We start from the raw sequence: 27,730 nt of genomic DNA, 5'->3' as shown, positions 1-27,730 counted from the left end.
ATTTTTACTTAAAATAGTGTCATAAGTAAACTTTCTATATCCATTTTTAAGTCACATAAACTTTGCAATAAAGCCTGATCACACTAGAGAGCAACCATAATAGTTTTTACCAGCAGCTTAACAATACTAGAAATTTCAATATTGCCATATCACAGAATCAATGTTTAATTATTAAAAATATCGGGCACTTGTTTTTCATAGCGCCACATTATATAATAAGGCACTATTGAAAGTTATGAATTCTGTCTGTGAGATTGCATCATTGAAATAGGAGTGTAATATATTCTCTGGTTCTCTATTTTCCAATTGAGAACTATGATTATTTGTCTCAGAATCGTAGCCATAGATTCAGTCTATTTTTCTCACCTCTTATATAAACGATTTCTAAGAATTCTTTTTTCTTGTAACTTATCACCTGTTCGTAAATTTTCATAATTATTGTATGATTTTTGTTTTGTGGTGAATTGTGACTCAATGCATTATTTTTATTATCTCATTCATGACTTCATAATCTATTCATTATAACAAGCGGTTAATATTACTTCTTTTAGTACTTTAGATTTTAAGCTAACGAAATAATTACTCTTTCTATATACAAAAAACGTCTCCACAACCTTTGATTTCAACTGTGATGAATTAAAATAGTTTATTCATTTTACTATTAAAGTGCCGTGATATTTTATGTATTTCTGATATCAATATTAATCAATATATCAATATTTTGACTTATGATGGTAGACAAATCGACTTAAACCTTTTTACGTATCTTGGGATATTGTAATCACTAATTTCCCTTGGATCCGCTGAAAATGTGTGTAAATATTATTTTGTAAATAAACGTGTTCCAGTTGTAAGAAGTTTTCTATCGTGGATTCACGATACTGCGAAATCGGAAATGAATAATAGATATAGAAAATAGATTAGTTCTGCCATGTACCATCGAGGGCACTAGCATAAAAAATCCACCATGTTGTTTCCACTGAATAACAACTTAGTTTGCATTTCTTCTTAGGGTATATTCTGTCGGTGAAGCTAATAGAAGCTTGAAAAAATTACTATACATAATGATGAATTATAATAGAAGTCCAGTTAGTTATAACCATTATTTAGTTTATTATTTTTGAAATTATCATTACATACGATTAATAATTTTTATAATATTTCGTTTCTGTTAACAAACAAACAAACATTCATGTATATCATAGATTCACAAACTTTTTAAAAATATAAACTGCTGTATTTATTCTTTTTTCAATCAGCCTTTTTGCTTTCTTCTCAATAAAACAGTAGCTAACATAATTTAGTAATGTAAGCTGTGAGTAAATCTGGTCACTATACCGAAAATATTCTGCATAAATCATTCCCGGAATGTTGTGTTGTTTTATTTCTGAGTGGTATAGATTTAAGGTTACACATGGTCTCAAAGTATTTGCTAATTATACACAATATTGATACCTGTCTTCGTTTCTAAATATTATAGTTATAGCGAGAAAATTTCTATTTGAAACGTAATAAAATATTCATTATATTCATTTTTATGTGTTCATCTATGGACAAGCGAATATCTCTCTAGATGTCAAAATGCTGAGTATTCGCCAAGAGTGCGTGAATTTATGGCACGAATTCCAAAATTTCCTGGATATAACAATTTTTTTTACAGCGTGGATAAGATTTGCACCCATGACCGGCGAATCCGGACGAACGCAATTAAAGTGGTGGTATATAGTAACAGCAATAAACCGCAAAGGAGAGTTACAAAAAAGGTCACTAACAAACAAACAAAACCACGTACAGGTGACGTATTAAGGTATTAAACGTATTAAACAGAACTTTTTTTAAGAGCAATTGATGAAGTTTGCATGTTTATTGAGTTATTTCCGATTTTTATTTAAAAATTTAAATAAAAATAAAATAAAAAAAATTTTTATACAAATATTGCAAAGTGTAATAAGAATATCAAATAGCCATAATAAACTGAAATCACTAGAATAGTGAGAAAGTTTCGACGCCTACCTCTAACTAAGCCAAGTCTTCTCATGACATCATTTTAGTTTAATAAAATATATCATTTTGACACTGAAAATACAGTAATTGAAAAAATACTACTTTTCATAAGTAAACTTCCAATGAAGCATGTTAATCATTTTGTTTTTAACAGAAAAAAAAAAGATTGACTTCGAAGCTGAGATATTCAGAAGATGTGTTGAACTTTTATAAAATTCACAGACGTTTGTTTAGTTTTCACTTTTTTTTCTGTTGATTTTGCTGGCGATGTTTAAACTAGCTCATGCCAATGTAAATACAGTCCAAACACGTTCAGGCACATTGTTTACATTTAAGCTTTTCTTTTTCCGTTCTTTACAAATGTTTACATTGTTTTTAAACATGGTAATTTGATAGTTGATGCAGGGAGAATAATTATTTTATAATTCCCATATGAAGTGCTAAAAAGTTAATTCAAATTGATTTTCAAATAAATTGATGTCTAATTTATTTGTTTGAAGTGCTAATAATATTTTTTTATAAAGTATGAATACTGAATACACTGTTTACACTATCACTACCTTAACACTCACAATTACTTCAGAGACTGACTAACCTGGTTATCGAAACGCGCGTCAGACAGTGTAATTGTGTTGGTGTGTAGTGTAAACAGTGTGCTCTCATTATAACAATTGTAATTGTGTGAACTAGGAAATTAAGACGACGCTAACTGTTGAATATTATTTTTTACTATATAGTCAAATTTATTCTCAGTATGTATCCAAGTTTCCAACCACTACATCCTTGTTTTTGTCAGTCCTCAAGTGTGGGACTAAGAAGAAAGCTGGTATAGATTGGCTTAATTAATTTTTGAGTAATCTTATTTAATAAACACTGTAATCCCAAATATTTTAATTTATTGCAAGATAAGCTCCAATGTCACCTTTCAGTCCTGAAAACAATATTGGACATAGAAATCCACAAATTACAGATGAAACCGATGAGTTGATCCCAGGAAAAAATTTAGACAGTTGTGCTAGTTGTTATTTATTTAGGAAACATCAGGAAAAATTATCGTAATCAAGACACCGTATTAAAATCTGTAGCAGATATTAAACAATTAAAAGACAAAATCTGAAAGTGTGGAACATACTGAGAAAACAACATAATATAAGACCTATAAAATCAACAATAAAAACAAAACCATGCAACACGAATCCAAGAATATACTCAGTATAACACAGATTGTTAATCGAGTCTTTTGGAAGAGATATTCCGAGAAGAAGGAGGAAAGTCAGCCAGAAAAAAAAGCTTCTGGTGCAGTGGCAATGGGAAAGAATACAAGGAAACACCAAAAGAAATCTACTGAGCCCTTTGTATTTGGTACTTTCAACTAAATAGGGAGACAACATCTGTAGCAAGGGTCCAATCAAAAATTAAGCAGAAGTTAGCCCTCACCACCAATAAAGTTACCACACCAAATGAAGTAAGCCCTCACCACCAATAATGTTACCACACCATATCACCCGCGTAGTGGTCGCTATCTCACATAAGGTGATTGTATGAAAAACTGTTACAATTTCGATTATTTCAAAATACTCTCTCTCTATAAGTTTTTGTAAATATATGAGTATTTATCTATTTCAAATTTTTATCGCCCACTATCCTAGAGCTGCTATAGATGTAAAACTAGGCATTTTGAACCGTTATATGTGCGATTAGATATATTATAAAACATTGAGAATGTACATTTACTGTTTATAAAAACCTGATTATTTTGGTTATTTTATTGTAAAAGTAAACTAGTAAACTTACACTTATTTAAAAAAAGCTTGTTCTTATCTTTTTTTTGTAAACGTAACCAAAATAGAGTTATATTATGAACAAGCTGTATAAACTATAAACTTGCAGAAAACTCTCTTAATTCGTCACTTCGACACTTCAACTGTTTACCAATACACCAGACAACTTATTGAATATATTTTAACGAAATTAATAAAAGAATAGTTTTGTAAATATTTTTTTGTTCGTTGAATTTCAAAAAATCAACAACTCTTTTTACAGAAAAACTAGAAATTCAAAGGTTGAATTTGTAGATGATTTGTTTCTCAAAAGTCAGAAAGAATCATAGATATTGAATTTATATTGAAACTACTTTCACCAAGATTTTTTCTGGATTACTAAATGCTTCCCAGCCAGAAGCGAATAATTAGCCGATTTGCCGCCTGTCGGCAATATCTATTAACTTCTGAGATGCGATTCCATAATTGACAATTAGAAGCGTTTCAGTATGTAGTATCCTGCATATAATAGTATATTTCAATTTTTTAATGAATTATTTTCTGTAAAAATTATAAAAAGGTTTGAACACAAATTTCACCAGTTTTTGTATTTAAAGTTGATAAATTTGAAGTTATTTCATTATATACTTTTGAGAATTTTACTACAGTTATTGGTTCCTAGACGTGATTAGACATGTTTGTACACAAAATACATGACAATAATTATCGTTGTCTTGAACAGGGAGAGTCAAGTTGATTTTTCTGAAAATTCATTTTATTTTTATAGAGCACAAAGTTCATACCGTGATTTTGTTAGTGTGCATGAGGTGTAGAATGGTAGTTCTGAGAATAATAATAGGTATATTTATTTATTTCAAACACTTTTTATCATAGAGTTAAATTAAAATTAGAGAGAGCGAGGTATGGGAGCTTGTTAGTAAAAAGATCATTGGTAGATTGACGTTATTGATGAAATAAAAAATGGACGTTATTTCCTTTATTCATAGTTGGAACTTGTTGAATCTGGGGTGTTATTCAAGTAAATAAGGCACACGATTTATATTAATAAATAAATTATCACCATCCAATGGTGATAAACTGATATACAAACTGTCGTCAAATTGACTTAATAAGCCGTTGTCAAGAGCAATCGATACTTTTTTGGTAATTGTTACCTACGTCTATCCAAGCAATGTCGAAATGTATAATTTCCAATATGGGAAGGGAAAAACGATCTAACGGCGATGAGAATATAATCACAATATAAATCTTTGGAGTAATTTGCAAACAAAGAACCTTATGCGTCATAGCGTTTCACGTGAGTTAAATCGACAGAAAAAGAAGGAACAAATCAAACACTTCTATTTTATGGGAATCATCTTGAAACAGCATTATGACTACTGAGATAAAAATATTAACACTTTGCAAAACATTTTTATCTTAACTATCATCAACATATTTCACCATGCAAAGTATTAGGATCCTATGGGGATAGTAAAACAAACACCTCAAATCTAAAGTTAACGCTCAAGAATTGATATTCCAGTCCAGTATAACACCAGTTCAGTTGATCCAAAAATATAAATTTGCCTGGCCTAATATCATTAACTTTCCACTATAAAATTTGTTTTTATTTTTCCACTTAATTTAGAGCGTGACCCGTATTTTCCAGTGTCTTTAGTCTCGTTCTTGGGATGTCGATGTCCATGTCTCGTCGATCTCTTTGAAGGTCTGCCTGCTGATCTTCTGGTATTGAACTTCTCCTTGAATTATTACTTCGCCAACCGACTCTCCCCCATTCTGTCAAAATGTGCCTTCCACTCTCGACTTCTCCTCTTACTGCATCTGTTATCTGGCCCCGAGGGTTACTTCCCCTATCGATCCAAGAGTTTTCATCTCTGTTGTTCGGAAAAGTTGTTTTTTCTTGCTGGTATCCGCTCTTATTTCAGCTGCATGGGTTAATATTGGACGTATAGCTGTTTTGTATACGTGCACCTTGCTTGAGGTGGACATGAATTTATTGAGCAATATAACGTCGTGCAAACTTCTGGAGATTCCGGCGGCCTTGTTAGCTTGTGTACGTGCTTTCTCGAAGATATTTCTATTACTTGATGATATAGTTCCTAGATAGGAGATGCTCCGAACTTGTTCAATGATTTTATCGTCTATCGCTAATTTGCAGCGTACTGGGTCTTTAGTTATTGTCATAGATTTTGTCTTTGGGATAGATATCTTCATATTGGTCTGTCCTGCCAATTGATTAAAAAGCATTCAATCTACAGATTGTGTTCATATTCTATCATGAGAACTGCATCATCTGCGTAGTTTACAATTTGGAACTCGCTGCTTTCCATCTTTAATTCTCTTCCTAAGTTTTTGACTTCGTTTATTATGCCGTCTAGGAAAGGTTGAAAAGCATTTGACTCAGACTGTCACCCTATCTAATTCTTGTTGTTATTGGAATGTCATCTGTGAATATGTCGTCGAGCTGTATTCTTGTACGGTTTATTGAGTTAAATTCCTTTTCTATTTTATCACTTTATGTTGACTCATTCTTCCTGTAAAATGCGTATAAAGCCTCTGAATTTCACCCAGTCGAAAGCCCGGATTAGGTCAGCAGACTACAAAGAAGCCGGTAATTACTTGCGTCTTTCTTTTTACTTTTTTAATGAATACGTTACATTCATTCTTTTCTATTTGATGTGAATGTGTGATTTTTAATTTAAGGTTAGTGGGTATGTACTGTGATTTTATCAATTTTATTAACGCAGAATTACTTTAGGGTAGATTTCCCTGGTATTTTTTCTCAAATTTAGCTAAACTATACGTATTTATTGTTACTAACTAAGTTTTATTAATCTTGCTTTTCGTTTTATACTTAGTACATCTGAATTAAGAACAGCATAAAAACGTTTGAAATTGTTCTATAATGAGTTTCAAGTGAGACATTCGAATATTAAATACATTATATAGATTATCACCTCATTAATTTATTTACTACGCTTTTTTGTTTATAAAATATTAATGAAATTGGCAATATGCCTACTAATCAACAATAAAAAGACTATTCCCTCTCTTATTCATTTGAATTATTTTCGACAGAGAATCTAATGTATCGAATTCGGAGATGTAAGCGCTTGTTGGTTGCCTGGGCAATAGCTTGCCGGGTTTTCTGTATTCATGGGTCGATAAAAATGTCTGGCCCTCATTGGTCCAAGCCTGCCAGATCTCCAGCAGCGTTGGTGCTGCCCCGCTTGTCGAAAGATCTTTCTTACCATTATACTATTATTGCAATGTTGCCACTTATAAAAGCTTTTTATAAACATTAATATATGGGAATGAAACAACTTATTTTTTATTATTTGCTTGAAATACAGAGTTAGTTCTTGAAAAATTAGGACAATATGAAATCAAACAACGTGAAATAAATTGATTAGATACTGAAAGATTCTATTTTACTGTTAGGTATCCAAATAACTATACATGTAATATAATAATAATAATAATAATGGCAGCTTAACATTTGCAGAATAAAATGATCAAAACAAAACCACGATATATTAAGATTGCATTAATATTGAATAAATACGAAATATAGGATGCTTATCGTCAAAACAGGAGTGGAATATTTACATTTTTATTACAAACTCAGCTGAAATCTAGTAAAAATTAGTGAAGGGGATTTTAGGATAAAAAGAAAATGAGTCATAAGTTACGAACTCATGTAAAAAAACAAAGCTTAGACAGTTAAGTGATGTAAAGGCATCTGTGGAGATAAGGAACAAAATCTATAACATTTTTCAATGGGTTCCCGGCGGTAGAAAAAGACGCGGAAGACCTAGGACAAAATGGTTAAAAAGGTGGAAGATGACATAAGCAGATTAGGTGCTTTGAACTGACAGGAAAAGACAAGAGAATCAAGCATTTTGCGCGTTAAGCTATTATTATTATTGCGTACGATCCCAATAACGTTATAGTTAATACTTATCTATAATATTTGCTTAGCCATACTATAATATGCGATAGATTTCTTACCTACCTATAGCGACAACAATAGGACATAAAATGCTTGGAATTTGAGAAAATTTTCTAGCGTGTTATAAACATAAATAACTGCAATTAGTATTTTTGACCTCATACTAAAACTGTGTATTGTAGTGTACCTATCTGAAAAACCACCAATTAGTCGAAATCAGCAGTTTAGCGATTCGAAAAAAATCATTGCAAACAGCAATGATGAATTGCTGGAGAACATTTCACCTCTTTTTTATTTTAGAATATGAACATTGAATTTACTATTTTTTCATCTGCATAACATAGTCCTATAGTTGATTTGGGATTCGTAAAATTTCACGAATTCGAAAGTAAACGTAACTAAATACGAAATGTAGCTAATGACAAATGAAAATATAAGAAGATATTCCATTTTTAACAGTAGTGAATTTTTTCCTTACAGTTGGCAACACTGCCATACGGCATCTCCAGTAAGAAATGAAACTGATTTAAATTCTTTATAGGTTGAATTCTTAGAATACAACTTTATGGTGGAATTGAGAAGTTTAATAGTATAAAAAACAATCGGGAGGGTTCTTTTAGTATGGATTTTACGTATTTATAATGTGATATTTGCTTGACTATACAAGCAAATCTTGCAAGTATGAAATAAAAATATTAAAAATTATTATTATCTTTAATTCAATTCTTAATCACTTGAAATTAATATTCTTATGGGATATTCATTGGATACGTTTTTATGTCTATTTATGATAGCGGACTTCTTTACCCGATATTCTAAAGAGGCTTAAGTCAATAACAATAAATATCAATTTCTGCGAATCTAATTTGATTAAATCAGTTTTGAAATATTTTTTTTTTATTTTAGAAAATATTACATCTCTTCATTTAAGTAAATGCACTATATACAGTTTATTCAGTCACTATATATATATATATATATATATATATATATATATATATATATATATATATATATGTATATATATATATTGTATATATATACACTTTTCTGGATTAACGTGTTAAATACGTAATCATCATTCTTTTCATGATTTCATAATTTTGCTCCCTTATGGTAAGTCCAAGGCTTGTTCGAAATATCAAAAAATCACACAAAATCGAAACATGTAAATTTATAACTCATTTTTATCATATCTAGTGCCATGAAAAATCTCAAAAATATATTTTTTTAATAATTTATTTTTCGATAGATTATGACATCTAGAATATTACATATTTATTTTTATTAGAGTTAGAAGTTTTGCTGAGCAGAGTAGAGCTCGTCAGACATAATTTCATGGACTATTTCCTTCGAAAAATTTAAGCCAACCAAAAAGCTGTAATATTTTATGTTTACCTAGCAACGATCAAATTTCAGCGATAATACTGCACTAGTGCAAATTATCGATAATTTGCACTAGTGCCAAATTTTCGTCTAGGATTAATAAACATCATTTGGTTTTAATTTTATATTTTAAGAAAAGGAACAATTATTGTTTATTTTAAATTAAATTTTCCTCAGGAAATAGTCTGCCAAAATGCCCTCTCGTGCATGTCAAATTGTCTCATAATTTCCTCTCGTGCGCATTCGCGCACTCGAGAAAATTAAATTATCGACAATTTGACATGCACTCGGGACATTAATATTGAAAATTTATTTTATATATAATTTTTTTGATTCCTGTATGTTTTTTAGATATTTTTTGAAAATTGATTTTTGTAGTTATTTTCAATTTTCTTACTTCAAAATAAAATCATAGTTATGATTCCTCATATTATTGGATTATATATTGCACTAAAATTCGAAGGTGTTTGATGGTCATTACATATGAATTATTTCACGTAATAGAAAACAATGTCTTAGAAAAATGTTTCAAATAAATAATGAATTTGACTCAATCTACTCCGAAATGTTCGTATTGAGTTAATTTATATAATTTAGTAATAGTAATTACAAGTATATGCACAAATAAGATACTATGGACACGGATAGCGTAATGAAACATAGCACAATGAAAAAGAGTGTCTTCACTTCAGAACTAATTAAATTTATGCATAAAATGTACACAATAATAATAAGCTTTCATTCTAGATTGATCCCATTTAATATTTGAAAACGATCATATGTTGTTGTACAGTTATTGTATTACTTTTTATGCTTCTTTATTTTCTACAATGAATAAGTATATAGAAGAGCTTTATTTCCCGTTGTGCCTTCACAGATGTTTCTAAGTATTGAATAGAATAAATGTAATTAAGAGGTAAGATATAAAAAAACCGCAATATTGTGAAACCATATATATAGAAGTTTTTTTAGAAAAATTGGCTCTATGTGTAATGGACTAATGTGGATAAAGAATATGTCCATAGCTGACATTCCCAGTAATATCGAGATCATGATGAAAATGAGCAAATAACAAGTAGAGAAATGGTATCGCCTTATGCTTTAGTTCATACTATGCTATGATGTCGAGAGCAGCATATCATTTCTGTTGCAAGTGCATTATAATGCACTTGCTCATTACATATTATGAGCTCAATGAAATGAATTTAGGTTCAAACTTATATTTTTTTAGCCAATCTGACAGCCATCACATCGATCATATCGTTACATAGCACGAAACAAGAGTAGATGGCTATTGTGTAAAGTAGGAAACTTGCAGTTGACCTCTATACACACCAAATTTAGCAATCAGTAGCTATTTCTTATATCCAACGTTAAAGAAGCACTTATGTAGCCTTCTGTTGTTTTTAAACAATGATGGGACTACGACCACCAAAATCTAGATCAATGGTTGAAGAAATGTGCCTCGATAAACTTTCGTCATTTATTCCTGTTAGAGATATTGGGGAAGATATCGGAAATAACTTGTTACATCAACCAAGAGTCGCTTGTCGATGGAAACATTTGTATTTCAGTAAAAATAGATAGAGGGCTTGAGCCCATTATATAACAAAGCATTATTCAGCAGGCTTTATGTGAAAAAGATTTTGACATAGTTGAAGTAATGAATATACTTGTAAAAACTTAATTCATTCAAACTTCCTTAAATACCATAAATTCAAAAAATTTATTGTGGTTGTTGATAGTTCATTTTGGACTTCTCCAGTAAAACATAAACATTACGGCGGCTTTTTGAACTCCGCGATATTGTGGACTTTTTATGATTGACCCACGTTATCCTAGCCTTTGTTGAGTTCACCATGCATATCACCCTCTTGAACTTGAAATTGTGAGGCGAACAATCCCTTGTTTGTGACTTATGACTTGTAACTGGCATGTTGGAGATTTTCTTTTTGATAAGCATCTTGGATCTCAGATCTTTGTCCACTTTGAAACATGCACAAAGCACTGCTACATTTTCCCGATGTACGTTTTAGGAATTATATATAAGCTAATAGTTTGACAACCGATTTGAAAATTTAGACATGGCATCATAAAAAATTCAATTATTTAAAAACACGTTCAGCTTCAACATGGATAAAGTACCTTCAGAGTTTTACTTGTTGCTGAAAAATAACCACTCATTCAAGAAGCAGTTCCAAGAATATTTCAAAGAAGATAATTTAATTATATTTCACAGTTCTCTTCCAGAAAAAAGTATCTAAAAACCTACAAAACATGTTCAATGCTTGCGTTTTGGATCCACGTAAATGTGGATCCAAAACTCAATGACTTCTTCGAAATTGAATACGTTGAATCCTTGTACAAATTCTCATGTTTAGACAAACATTTGAAATCAACGATAGTAATTGCATAGTAATTGTAATATCACAATTTTGCTATAATACCGTCCAATTTATAATGATTCGATTGCCTTTAAACGAATACTTTCTCGCATAAGATTCTATACATATTTTTGAAAGTATTTATAAAAATGATAAATTTATAAAATGAGGTTTCTACATTTTATTGAAAAATCCAAATATTTGTGAAAAAGCTGGATTTATTGATCTATTTATAATACGAGAATATTAGCTGTTCCCTTTATGTTATGTTGAAAATTAGGGAACTACATGAAATTTATTATATTGTATATCGATTGATAGTATAGATATAACAGTGATTAAATTTCTTTACAAAATGAAAGCACTACATAACGTAGTCTATATTGATACATAGATATTAAATCTACAACAGAAAATTCTTAATCGAATTGTGTAATTACCAACTTTAACTGAGTATGGAGCATATTGAGAAGTAAATCCGGTTTAGGTGTATAGGTGTTTCGTTATCCATTTCGTAAATGTCATAAAGTCAAAAGTACATCTTTTGATATTCATTTAATGTTAAATTTCGTTATAAAATTTAAAATCTCCAAACATTTTTATCAATAAAAGATTTTATAGTGAGAAATCTAATTGCCCAGTAGCTATTCTGAAATTGAAGAAATAATACTTGTTGAAAGTGATTCCTGGTTGCTTTATAACGTTTATAAATCAGTTGTAGTTGATTGAATGTTATTGATCGCTACCTTTTGGATTATGACTACTGTACCAACTATAACAATACACCGTAGTTTTAATACTTCAATTAAAGTTATATGGGGATTGTATTAGGAATTGAGCTGGGTATCAATTGCAATAAAACTGAGGTAGTAAACTGGGTAAATGTGCCGTTTTGCAAACTATCCTTTGGTTAAATAACCGATATCTTAACTATATATAAGAAACTATTCCTGAGAAAAAGAGTAAAAACTACAATTCAAACCAAAATTTACATTTACAAATCCCGTGTAATATTTGTCATGATATATGCTGGAGAAACAGCAGATAAAAACTTTGCTCTCTACATTTCAAAGCAAAGTAGAAATTTACAAATCTTTTGAGAGATTTATTATTATTTATGTTAAAAAACTTCAGATATAACTATTACAAATAGTTGATATGAAAATACAAAAGCTCAAAATTGTCTAATAAATTTTACGAACTTCCACTGAAGGGATGGTACAGAAGTTACAAGTTAAATTTTACCTCAATAATAGATCTTTCCCAATGTTCACTTTGTTAATTCGATAATCATACAAGAGAGCTTCAATCTTCCAAGTACAGTCCATCGTAATCTATGGTTTCAGCATAACCTTCAGCAAGCTCTTTATAACCTTTAAAAAACCTTTCTTGATGCTTAGATGTGAAAAAATATAGCACTGCATTTTCATCTCCTTTAGATCCAAATTTTTTCCCACGCAAGAATTGCGCTATGGATCAAAATTAATAGTAACCCGACGGTGCAAGATCCAGACTAAATGCTGGATGTGGCTAGAGTCCAATACCACCAAGTTTTTCGATCTTATTTCGCTTAACTTTCGCAGTATATGGTTTAGCATTGTCTTGTAAGATAACCCGATTTCTGTTAACAAATACTAGATATTACTCTGAAATAACCTCGCATCAGTTGTCTAGTTTGTACCATGGCATTCATAGCTCGTCCATTTGAAATGATTTCGTAAGTACTCTAAACCTTCATAATTCCAACAGACTCACAACAAGACTTTCCGCTTGAATGGACCTCTCTCCGCGATCGGTTCTGTTTATGTTATCTAGCCATTGATTTTCCTTATTTTAGATGCTTAGATTTGTCATGATGCCTCAAATGCCTCAAACATAACAAGAAGCTGTACACCTGCACTCGACGTTTCGCTTGATTCTCGGTTAATTTGTGTGACATTAATCGATTTTTATATATCTTACCTAATGATTTTGATAGGCGATGTATGATATCTTTCGAAGGTTCAAGAGAGTCTAATAATCGGCGAATGCTAGTACTAGGTGTCGTTCTCTCATTAATTGTATCTCTTCTTGAATATCACATATTTTCCTTGTTGCCACGGCTGCTTTAAACTTTGTTTCCAATAATATCTCAATAATATACGATTTTATTACTATTTACTATAGAAACGACTACTTCGTCTATAAACAAAGACAGAATGATTGGAAAAAGTAAAACGATTGTACTCTCCATAGAATTAGATACTAGTATTAAGTTACATGTTTAAATGTTCTTATAAGACAATCTCTGTGTTATGTAAATCAATATTTGTGTTATCTCTATTACATTATTAAAAAAGTGCTCGACCCACTTTACTCTATATTTTCATAATATACTTTAGAACAAGTCCCAGTAAGTCCTCTGGGTCCTTTTCAAAGCCACGTTTTTTTTTTAAATCTTGATTTGAACGGATTTCGAGATTCTATAACTCATTCGAAAAGTATATGAAGTAATAAATTAGAACAAAATACTGTTAATACTTCTTACTGTAATACTTCTTAAAAAAATACTGTGTATGTGTTTCTACTTCTTCCAAACATTAAAATCTTATGATTTGTGACTAGAAATCTCTATTGAGAAATTTCGACAATCGTTTCATTTCTTCAAATATTTCATATATCTCTCTAACTGAGGCACCTATAAAGAAAAACGAGATTAAAATTTGATTATAACGAAAGCATTAAAGAAAACACCAAAACGTTATAATGGAAAATAAATTTTAGTAAATATGTGCTAATAAATTAAATGAAATTATGAACCGAGTATTTTTAGTGTTACTTTTCGACACTATACTTACAGTGGACTAGAGATAGTGGAAATCGAGTAGAGCCATAAGTCAAACTGAAGCGAAACACAATTTTACGTTTGAATTAGGATCCTACTACCTATATCAACATTTTAAGTAAGTACTTTAATTTCAATCGTAGTCTCTTTTACTTGGTTCTTCCGACTGAGAATATTATAATAAGGCGGTGATTTTCGTTTCTCTTTAGTAAATTTTGTCCTAGCTTCAAGTTATGGTAGGTAGGTATTTGATATTTAATTATAATATAATAAATATAATATTAATTAATTAGTAGTTGTTACTATTGCCAGTTTAATTTAGTTGACTTTTGTGAGAATATTTTGTGTGGGCAGTGGATTAGTAGTAAGATATCTATAAATTGGTTTTCCATAAAATAGTCGAAAATTGAATTTTTCATCAATATTTCATTATTTAGTTTATCAAAGGTCTAAAAATTCAGTATATGAATTTGTAAATTTGAATAAAAAAGATGATGGGGAAATATTTTTGTAATTTCATATTCACTTTGAAATGTTAAAATGTTCGTTCATTAATTCTTGAAATCTTATTTTAGACAAAATGTGAAAATATGAGTGGCTCCAATAAAATGATTCATAGTTCAAGTTCGACAAATCGTATACAGTGTATCAATTTATGAAAATAGAAAAAGAACAGGATGCCCTAAAAATTCCTCTGGCAGTTTGCAGGAGAGAGTAGCCAAAGCATGTAAAAAAGCGTGTAATGTTTCTGTCACCTCGGTGAATCGTATTGTTGGTGAAGGTAATAGAAAATCCCCCAGTGAACGATATAAATGGTCCCAAAAAACCTTCAACAAGCATTCAACTTCCAAAGGATCCTTTGATGGAATAATAATTCTAACACTTAATTACATTGGCTGTAAAGGAGTTTATTTTGAGCAGATAATGAAGATTTTTTACAAAATACATGAAAATATTGTTTTTTTGTGCAGTTTCCGTTAATTTGATTACATATTTTTATTATGAACATGTATTATGCTGCATGCCTCAATTCTTTTTTCTTTTAGATATTTTGTGCGTAAGATTCAATGAATGAAAAGAACCCAGATGTACGATATATTCGCTATTTAATTTTAGTGTAAGCATTATAACTTAGTTTATGACATGTAAAAAGTATTTTCCTATTTTTATTTTGATGGGGCCATTATATGTACCGAATGAAAATTTGGTATATGTCGAACAAACAGGTGTCATGTCTGAAGCACGTGACTAATTGATCTATAAAGCTTGATGATTCAAAAAAGACTTTGATTATAATCAGTTTATTATGTATAATATCAAAGACTCAATGATGAAAGAAAAAAATTATGTCCTGGTTTTCTCGTTATAAATTATTTCCTACATGTTACAATGTAATAATTAAATGAACATTATAAAATTGTTACATTAATGCAGAAAACGCGAAAAGAATCTAACATTATCTTGAAAAGACTTTGTCGTTTTCAAATATTTAATACAAAAATAAACGGCTTCCACTACATTGGTGGAGAATCATTATTATGAAGACATGTATTTGGCAACAACAGTAGTTATGTGAAGAGTGAGTAACAAAGGTGGTAACCAAAACTAAAAGAAAATTTGTGAAGAAAAACGAGGAAATGAAAGAATAACTGGTAGTAGCAATAGCAATGTAGAAGTTACAATCTTGAGATAATAAGGGATAAAACTTAATAAAACAAGAACATAGAAGAGTCATTCATGGCTTCAGTTTATATTTAAGAGCGTTCCTTCATATTCGTATCTTGATGAATACTCTGAGAGGCGTTTTATTAACGTTTACAGGTTATAATGTTTGTTTTCTTATAATTTGTTCATAAAACATGTTCAAAGTTGGTCGATATGTGGTAGACAATTTGCCTTGCTCTATGATTGTTTGAGAATTAACATTTTGTTTTAATTGTAAGGATCGTATTGCTAATTCATAAATATTTATGAGTACTAGTTTGACTTGAAAAGCTTCCAAAAAATTTAAGTTTTCCAATTGATATTTATTATATGCTATTATTTTGACTCATTTGAAATTATTACTATTAGATAGGTAATTATTTAGGTATCTCTGCAATATGTGACGTTTGAGAGACTCAATTCTTAAGTAAAAATCGAATAGAATCAGTAGATGATGATATTATCATGAACTTTATATAAAATATAGAAATACTCTATTGGTTCGTACATACTGTTCTTTCTTAGCAAATCTCAAATACTTAATCATGCTAAATTCTTGAAATTTGTTGAAAAATGTTCTGATGAATGGATTTTTATTTAGTTGCTTCTACTTTGGAAGTCAAACATTGATTTGAATAAAATAGATATAGATGGAAATGATTCTAGAACAAATTTTTAAAACAATCATATCTCTATATCACTTAAAGTTAAGTGATTTATAAATAGTGTATTTTTTTCGTTCTTCTTTAATAATAAATATAATTATAAAAATCAACTAAACAAAAAATTCCTCACAGTTTTTCACTTGCCACCATAGTTGATTGTTTAAGAATAAAACACATATCTGTTCATAAAATCACATTATAATCCTTATAATTATAAAATACCTAATTAAACTTCAGCATTCGAAACTTTCTGAAAATACTTAATCGAACGAATTACTCATATAAATCGGATTAAGAGTTATAACAGAAAAAAGGGATTATTTGAAAATACAGGCACTACAGCATCCAATTATTACTTTCTGTGCGCTGCTGAAATAGGAGGGCTTGAATTTGTACTACGCATGATCCCTGAAAGGACCCGGCATTGCTCATGTAGAAACCTCCGAGATCAAAAATGTCTTCCCTCAGTCGGCGCAAGCGCTATCAACAATGCGTATGTGTTGTTTTGGCGGGTACACCATTCTATCACTAGAGCCTTGATATACATGATTTGAAAACTTGCGAAAATAGTGAAACGGTATTGTGAGTGACAAAGTTATCATTTATTATTATTATTATCACTAAACCGTGTCGGATATATATTGCATGCTTGTTTTATTTGTTTTAATAGTTAGTGATTTTTATATTGCTGTTCGGTGCTGACTGGACTTCCCTACATTGCGACGGTAAACGTAAGTCAAGTAATGTATTTATTTTTTTGTGATTCTATTTAAACATAAAATATCATCTCTAGAAATAAATGGATTGGAGAATAATTGATAATATAAATAATATAAATATGATTGATACAAAATTATTACTAAGTACATTAGAATGTTTTTAAGATGATGAAGAGTTTAGATATTTATTACTTAAAGAATATCCATTGATAAGTTTTTGAATCATCAACAAAGTGCATTTGAATATGAAGAGAAATATTTTTTTATATTTATATATTAAAAAATAAATATTGTTTAAAACGAAACTTTGGGTTCGTTTTACATTCATTTACTCTTGATAAAATCGGGAAACAATTCGCATCGTTAATTTTGTTTTTTCTATATATATTCATTGGTAGATATCTCTTTTCTCTCCTTAATCCTTATTACATTACAACCATATATTTAATATTCCATTATAACTAATAGTTATTTTTTTCCTTCAAACTGTGCTGGCATTTTCAAAAATTTATCTAATTTTCGAAAGGGCTGTCCCGAATTTTTCAGAACAATATTGTTTTCGAAAAGCCGCGGGTATTTCTTACAAAGGTTCAGAAAGCTTCAGAATCCAGTATAAATACTTTTAATACTTTCAATTCCTCTCGAAACCTAATACCACAGAAATTCAGATTTTAATTTTAATACACCCAAGCAATATAAGTCTCATTTTTAATTTAATAGATTGAGGCATTCAAAAATTTACATAAAACTTACATACAGGAATAATAATAACATCTCTAAGGAGATGATTACATAAAAGATAAAATACATGAAACAAATTATACCTGCTACAAATGATTAATATCATTAAATGCGATCTATCTAGTTTTTTCGTCAATTTCAATAATTCGGTTGTTTTTTTATTCTGTTTTGCTACTTCCTAAGTTTAGGAGTGTTAATTATTTGTCGAACTTGTCCTATACTCGCTCAATGTTTTCCTGTTTCCTGTTGGCTCTACTTCGACAACTTCGTTTGCTCGAAAAGGCTCGAAAAGGCCGCATTGTTCCAAAGCTTCAGGATTTTCTTTATATTTTTTTTACTAAATTTCCTAATTTGATCCTGTCCTGCGCCTTTTCTTGCCATATTTTTATTCAAAGCTTATTTATATCTATCTTCACTCTTCTCTTCATTTTCCCTGGGTATTTCTATTTTTCTCCTTTTTCCTACTTTTGATATTTCTGGTATTCTGCAATTATTCATTAGGTAGACCCAGTCATCTAACTCGTTGTGCTTTAATACCTGGGTAATTGATGGTTGCATTTGAACGACTATTATTCATTTACTTGCTCTTCTTCTACAGACGCCTTCATCAGATTTCATTTCTCCAAAAAAATGTCTAAATACTTTCTTCTTCAACACATACAGTTTACTTCCAGCATCATTGAATATTATCCATAGTTGGGAGCAGTAGAGCATTGTGAGACGAATAAAACTTTGCTTTTCGCTGATCTTAATATTTTACGGCTTTCATGGCTCCTGCTGCCTTGCCTCCGTTCCTAATTCTTTTTCTATCTCTTGAATTTCTGTAGTGTTTATAACTGTTACCCCAAGATATAAAAATTGGTTTGCCAATTATTTTAATGAATTGCTTATTGAGCTTTATCAATTTCATTTCCGTTACCATATATTTCGTTTTCAGCTAATTTATATTTAATCTATGTTCTTTTGTATTTATTTCTAACTCAGGTAGGAAGTTGCGCATTTCTACTTTTTATGTACGTGAAAGTACTATATAATCGCAGAAACAATACTTTGGTGTTTCTGTTGAGAGTTAGTATTAATTTGAAGCTTCCTCATAAAAGCTTCTAATATGTGGAGCAAGGGAGATGAGAGAGGGTCACCTTGTCTTAATCGTCTGTCTACATTGAAAGCTTCTGATATTAAACCATCTACCGTTACATTTTTTGGAGTTCACTCCAAAGTTATTCTTACTAACTTAATTATCTTAATTAGTAAGGTATATTTTCATTTACTAAATGTGTCCTACGCTTGCCTAAAATTAATGAGGAGCATGTATATTAAGAAAAAAATAATAAATTATTTCCTACAATCACTTTCTGAAAATATCATTTTTTAGAATTTACAACCCAAGTTATCAGCCAACATAATTTTGTTAGAAAATGTTTATCAGTTGAAAAATCAACCTGCGCTTATAAGTAATAATTGAATCCTTCATTATAATCATCTTTTTTATAAAACAAGACTTTGTATTCTAAAGAAACAAACTCACCAAAGAGTCATCAAAATAAAAAAAAACACTTGAATACATCATTGGTCTTGGTTTATAAAACTTATGGATAGTTTAAGCGAGCTATAAGTACAAATTGTGAATAATCAAGTAACTTTCTAAATATAATAGGTAGTAATTAGGTAGTGTTAACCAAGAGGTAGAAGTATATATATTGGATGAAAAAGATTATTGATTGCGACACTAACAAAATGACCGCAGAGTAATTACATGTTATATAAGTAAAACAAAATCTACTCAATTATATGTACAATTCCTACACAATGTTTACGTATAAACATTCATATGAACATCGTACGTTTATTGAACATAATTTTAATCATAGAACATAAAATAACATGCGATGTTATATGTTTAGATGATCTTTTATTTTGTCTGTATGTTAAAATTTCTAATAAAAAAAAAACGTTACATCATTATGTGTAAGAAATCACCTTCCAGAGTGATTAATTATTTTTTTGATAACTAGCAGGTTTTCAGATCTTTTCAATTATTCCTAATATTGATAATGGGCTAAAACTGTAAGTGTTTGACATTTTTCTTTACATTGTTTTTTAATTCAAAATTAGTTTGTAAATCATTAGATACTCTAGTCACTTTTTTTTCGTATCTATAACAAAATTAATCTGTTAAAACGAACTTTAAAACACTACTTTATAAGACTCAAACTGTTTTATAATACAATATGGATATTGGAGGAAAGACTTTATATGATTCAATGTTATGGAAACGGTGCGACGAATTATTGGTAAATGAGGTCTCAGAAAAGTATTCAAATACAATCATTATGAAAAAAAAAAAATGCAAAAGCTTATCATGAAAATAATGCTGGTATTTTACTCGCTTTACTTTCAATAGATGCAGAACCTAAAATTCCATTTAAAAATTACAAACATAACAAAACAAAAAGAGTGGATCCCTACAATATCAAAGTTTGTCACCCATTAAAAGAAAGCAACGAAGCAAGTATTACAGTTCTATTTGTCTTTATAAGAGCTAATTTTAGTTTAGCTAAGTTTCCGACATAAATTTTTCTTATTATTAAACTATTTCCGCCACTAATGGTGTTCCGTTTTCCTAAAATTATCGATATTGGAGCGAAGTCAATCGCCATTACGTAAATGGAGGAAGAAAACATAATTTAAAAGTGTATATTTGTTGATCCGAGTCATACGAACTAAGAAGGATGTTTTTTATTGAAGGAACGTTAGATCAGCTACTTACAAATTCTGCAAGATTTATTAACAGCATTCCTTTTAATTACCGACAGACTCATCTCCTTCAAAACGTGTAGGCGGCCTTGCTCATTTTACACAAAAGATTACGGATGGCTGAATAAACAGTTTGGTGAAAGATGGTTTGAGAGAACGGATGTTGGCCTGCTAGATCCCCAAACTTCACAAGAATGGATTTTTTGTATACGGGGAAGGGTGAAATTAATAGTTTATCAATACATTCCTAATGATTGAAATATTGAAAAACAGAATAACTCACGAAATTCAATCAATCACTAGTGTGCCGGCAGCTTTTGGTAATACCAACACATTGAAAAATGCGCTGACAAGGAGTAGGATTAGAGTATTAGCATCTGATATTAGGATTTCAACTTATTTTTATTTAAATACCACTGATTAGCTATAAGCCAATTCCGATTTTGTTCATGGATAAAATTAAAAGGTATAGTTAACAAAGAACTATAAAATTGGTATATAGGACTAGATCTTGATTCTCTAAACAATTCTTCCTATTAACTTTTTTTCTAGTTTTTCTATATTTTCTACCTACACATGTATATGTTGAATTTATACAGTTTTGTTTATACGAGTTTATGCTTTATATATTTTTGTTTAAATAAGTTCAAACGCCAGAGATCTTGAAATTTAGCAGGCCAATCAATAGTTCTCCCTCCTTCTATCTATCTGCACGAAAATATAGCATCGATATACTCCGAAACAGGTCTTGACAAATGGGCATCATCTTGTATAAAATAGACATTCACATTAGGGACATTAGTGTGTACATGCAATCTAGGCTCTAGGCAGTGGCTTGCAAAAATTCAAAATTTCGTATTTCATTAAGAGTTTTGTCGAAGAGTATTGGTCCTCTACTTACTATTAACCGCATACATTCACTTTTTGTGGTAGTTGAATATGGCTCTCTTTTAATCAATATGGATTCTTATAACGATAGTTTTGTCCAATTACCATAAACGTAAATGTATAAGAAAACTCGTGCTACTTGCTAATTTCAACATCTTTAGATATCTGCCTGGTAGAGATAAATTATGATTTTCAACAAATAGTTTGATATGTTTAATCAGGACAATTTGTCGATGAGTTGTTTTTTAAAGCTTATTCTACCTAAATTATTGTTCTATTTTACTTACATCACGTTGTGTATGGTAATTCGATATTTTTTTATCTAAGCCTAGGTGTAACTTCCATTTGTCTTCTTGTTTTATCTAGTTAAATATACAACAATGAACTTCTAGTCTATCTAAATTTCAACGTTTTTCAAGAATTTTTTTTAATAATGATATTTTTAATTCAGAATTTAATCCTGTCCTGACCGATTTTCAATATTTTTCAATATTCAGAAAAATTTTTGTCGACATTCCAAGTTTTCCAATTGCCTACCTATTATCGAGCAGATCTATATTGTTATGATAATATCACATTTTTGTGTGCACACTCATTTAAATCATCTACCTCAAGCTTCGTATTTCTCTCTTAGACCTAACCTAAATCTTATAATTTCAACAATTATTTCATATTCAGCCGCAGCAAGCACGACAATAATTCGAAAATAACTAGATAAAAGAAAAATGTGTGAAAAGCCATAAAGGGAAATATAAATTCTTCCGAGTCTATTTCATTGTGGTAGTATTGATAGTTATTTCAGAAGATACCTGTCTTTAATAACTTAATAACTTTGATAATTTGATATGATCGACACATTGTGTAGTTATCGGTGTTGGTTAAGTTTTTGAAGTGAACAGTTCATTTATTATGAATACACCAACTCTTACGGCAATTCCAACTTAAGTGCCTTTTAGATGGTTTTCATTTCCGTCTCTGTCTGTCATTTTTCTTTCAGTTTATTAGAATCCTAATATAGAGAAAATCGCATTCAAGTTCACTATTAAAAGAGAGAGAAAGTGCATCGGTTTACCATTATTTATCCCTTTCCACTCTCTATTAAAATCAAAACTTGGTATTTCCCACCTCCACCACACCCAACATTCGAAATTTTAATGTCATAGTGATCCAATCAACCTAGAATAAAGAGAGATAGACGGAAGTACGCCGATGTTCTTTCTTTTTCTATCAGCAGTTCCAGTCCACTTGAAAAAGCTCCTACTCCACTTCTCACTTTATCTTCAGTATTAACTCTAACGTTAATCGTTGGCGTTCATTCAATATGTCGATATTAATATCAAATTATATCAAAGGACCATGATCTTATTTGTGAACTAAACAAGAACCAAGCTTTATTCTATTGGAGTTTTTTCCATGGCGTTATTTTCAATCTAAGACAACAGCGATGAGACAGTTCTCATCCAAGATAATAATAATAGCCGTTTTTAAATACGAAGAACATGTTATGCAACCTCGATTTGAACTAACAAAACACCGAAAAACGGATGAACTGCAATTTAGACGAAGACGGAAATGAAAAGTGATTAGAGCGTGTAAAATGCTCTTTAGAACAATACAGATGGTATATTTTAATTTGATGACAAAAATGTCATTTCGATGTTTATGAAATTAATATTTAGCATTGACGACAGCTACACAGATATAACTCAAATCAAATTTATAGAAGTTATTGTAGTAGCATTCATTTCAATTATGAGAATGAGATATGTAGACATGATGGCTGTGCTTTGTTTGTTAGCACCAATAGTTATGGAAGGTCTTAAGAACATTTTTATAAGCATACACATAAATATTCTGCCTAACTCAGATTTTATGGATGATTGCAAAACTGCTATACCTAGTAATACAAGTCATTTATTATTAACATTACATATTCGAAAGAAGAACAAAGAAATATAAGGTACCTATATTCAATTAAAGAATAAAACATTCCACATACCTCAAAATGTGAAACATATTTCTCCACCATAATTGGATTTAGGTTGTGAACGATATTAACAACTAAAAAAATAATATTCATTATAAATTAAGTTCCTTGAGATTATTGTTATACTGTTTATATAGAACAAACATTTCAATATTTGGGAAACAGATTGTGAAGTCATAAATACGTTAAAAATCTAAAACAGCATCCATAAATCATGAAATAGTGAAAACATATATTCAATTATCAACAACAAAAATCCTTGAGACAAAAACAAATACAAAAAAACAAAAAAAATGAAATGGCTGATGTGAGAGATAAATTGAATAGAACCTGAACAAGGAGCAAAATACTTTTTGGTATATTAAAGTGTTTATATGGTTGAGACTAATCATATTTTGATATTCTATTAATCTAAAATTCATCACAGTTTTTTAATGTCAACTTTACATGTCGTCAAAAATTATTTATAATAATAAAAAACATATTGTCAAGAATGTGGCTTTAAGAATACATCTAAAAGTGAAAAATCAAAACAGTTAGGAAATATCTCCATGTCTTATTCATATACTTCTTAGATATACCATTTCCATATATCGTTTTTTTAAGACTTCTTTTCAACCTATCCTAAAATTTATAGATGTCTTCCGTCGGATGATGTCTAAACGTGTACCAAAAATCTTTAATTTATAAACCATCTATTAGCATATCTTAATTGTATTTGAGTACTATCATAATTATTTGCTCAGACGACTAATATTTTTGAAATACAAAACTCATTTGAATAATTATACTCCATTGTCGTTGAAGTTATAGAGGAAGATATCCTCTTGCATCATTACTAAAAATAATCATCTTAACTTCGTTCTCTTGGAGTTGAACAGTGGCATATGACCATATGATCCATTATATCATTATTTTACTAACTACTTAACTTAACTAGTTCAAGGATATTCTAAATGAGACACGCTTTAAGTAATCACAATCTTTGATCGTTAGTTCTTACTTAGTCTGTCTATCCTCATAAGACATAAGAAGGCTAACGAATTTATCAACGTAGCTAATATAGAGGGTGCTTCGATATACCACACCAATCTCTCGGTGAATGATTCTGTAGGTAAATATAAGGAAAAAAGTTAGTGTAACAAAACTTCCAAAGATTTCGCCCGGATTCCTGATCCATCAATAATGAAAAGCCATATTGAATGTCTAGGGTTTAGAATTGTCAACAATTTATATAGCTTAAAGTTAATGCATTATTACAATTCATAAAATGGAAACAAATAATTTTCTTAATATTATCTAAAACTTAACACTTGCCTACATTATTTTTGTTTTGATTTTCATTCAGAAAAATAAAGATATTTTCAACTTGCATTCACTTTTTATTGATGGTGTACACATCGTTCTGAAAGTTCAATGCATTCATTAGGCATTTAACGAAGTTATTTTACTCCAAACGTAAAAAAGTGTATTTTATTCAATTTTTCAGATCAAACAAATTTGCATGACAATTTCAGATCCGAGACATTCAATATGGCTTTCTAATATTGATGGATCAGGAATCCGGGTGAAATCTACCGCTCACTTTAACTCGCTTACGAAGCGTTTTGTTATATTAACTTTTTTCTTTATATTTACCTATAGAATCATTTCCCGAGAGATTGAAGTACTATTCCGAAACACCCTGTATAGTTGGACAATATTGATATTGATATAGTATATTCAAGGAAACTGTTGGATCGTGAAAATCTTATAATATAGGTTAAATAATATTGCAATATATTTAAAGAATATAAATATACTCAAATATCGACCACCTATTGAATTATACTTCATAGTAAGTCGTAAATGATACCGAAAATTGTACGGAACAGTACTTGAGTTTATGTTGTTCATAAGGAGAGTAAGTAAGTACGTTGTATTGATAAGGCTCCTTGAAGTCGAAACTAATCTACAATTTAGTTTTTCTGTAATCATTGCGGCGAAGCACCTCGGACTATCATAAGGAATGTTGTACGTCTGTTTAAGCCATAAAGATATCGGTACAATGCTGAAATGAAGTTTAAATAAATATTTTAAGCGGGCAAACTCATGAAAGTATCACGTTTTAATATATAAAGAAAGAAAATATAGCTAAAAATGTTTTATATAAATGTTTTCGTAACAAAATGTGATTCCTAATTTGTAACCGAAACTTGCTCACTAAATTTCAACCCTAGTGATAGTAAACGCTTGACTGGCAAACATACATTTCTTTTTTCCGAATAGTCTCTCTGACGCAGACTTGGACAAACGCAGCTATTAGTCTTACTGCCGGTTTATCTTGTTGTGTTAGTTGTAAGTCGTTTTCAACAATGAAAACATAATTATGTCAAAAGCGCAGCAAAATCTAGCATTTTTATTTTTAGAAAATCTCGATTTGGATTTTTAAACTTGGTGTCTGGCATACAACATACTGATCGAAAAAAAACCATAATACAATTTATTAGTGAACTCTAAATACCTCGATAAAAATCTAATTAGTGTCTCCAGATTTTCCTTTTTTTTTAATTAAAATGTAATATATCCCTAAAACTGAAACAGACATAAAAATATTCTGGTCTAATTAAATAGTTTATATCATAAATTGTCTTTAACGCGTTCATGACAATTAGCGGCAGGAAATCATAGTAGTTTTTAATTGGTCAATAAATGTGATTGTTTAATATTGCTATTAATAAATACTTCCTATGATAATTTATGTAATCGTTATTGTATATTTCCACACATATTGTACACTATATTTTTCAAGCGACTTACACGAAATACTTCGCCCTATAAACTAGCGCAGAAATACAGTCTGTAAAGAATAAGGTGTTATTTGTCTAAATATCTCTAAAAAATACTAGTGGGAAAAAGAAACATACCCTTACGTATATCAGAGAGTGACAGTTAATTTCGCACTAGTAGTTTTATTATCGTATCATAGGTTGTTTTGCGTTAATTGGGAAGCAGTATTTCACTTTATATGGATTGACCCAACTGATTTATATCGTATTTCTCTTCAAAATTAAGGACTGATTATTCTCCATAAAGCGATTTGCTTCTTTAGCGACATTTTCTTATGGTTATCATTGATTAACATAACAATGATGTTTTGAAATATATCAAACATGAGAAAACACTTTTTGTTTTGTTGGAAAGCAAAAGGTTTTTTTTATATTCTGATAATTAACGTTATATTTAAAGCTTGCAAATTTCTCTAATTATATCACTCTAGATGAAACTACCGTTGAATTTGATAAATTTTTTTCAATAAAATCGTCACTGTGATTAATCATCACAAAGAATTATTAAAATATCTTAGTTTTGAAATATAAACTCATTAGTTCAATTTTTATCTTTATTTTATCAATTATTATTATTCAGAGACAATTATTTGAATAATGTGAAGCAAGCAAGAAGAAGCATTATTATTTAATAAGGCTCATTTAAAAATTTAGAATATCGGATATTCTTTCAACTTCTTATTTGAAAAATGAACTTGATAGAATTTTGACGTTTCGGTCTGACTTTGTCCAAAATATTACAAAATATCATAATCTTCTTCAGGATTTTCGACTTTTCACAAATAGTTACAACCATTTTTTGCCATTTCGTAGTTTGTTATTGATGTTTCGATTTTTTTATCGTAAATTTGAAACTCTAGACTATTAGCGTATCTGTATAACATTCAGCAAAACTATTTTTATCTCAATCTTACTAAAAAAATGTAATAAAGTCTCACACAAATGGTAGAAGTAATATGAGCATAATTTTTAAACAACAAAGCGGTACACCAAACTAATTTTGGTCCGAAAAGTACTTAATGTTGTAAAGCAGTGATTTGTTATCATACCCACACAGAATATAATAGCAATTTATTAGTTATGTATAAAAACAAGTAACAATAAAGT

This window comes from Diorhabda sublineata, chromosome 4, assembly GCF_026230105.1.
Source record: "Diorhabda sublineata isolate icDioSubl1.1 chromosome 4, icDioSubl1.1, whole genome shotgun sequence".
In the NCBI taxonomy this organism is placed as follows: domain Eukaryota; kingdom Metazoa; phylum Arthropoda; class Insecta; order Coleoptera; family Chrysomelidae; genus Diorhabda; species Diorhabda sublineata.
Note: the sequence above shows the minus strand (reverse complement) of the source record.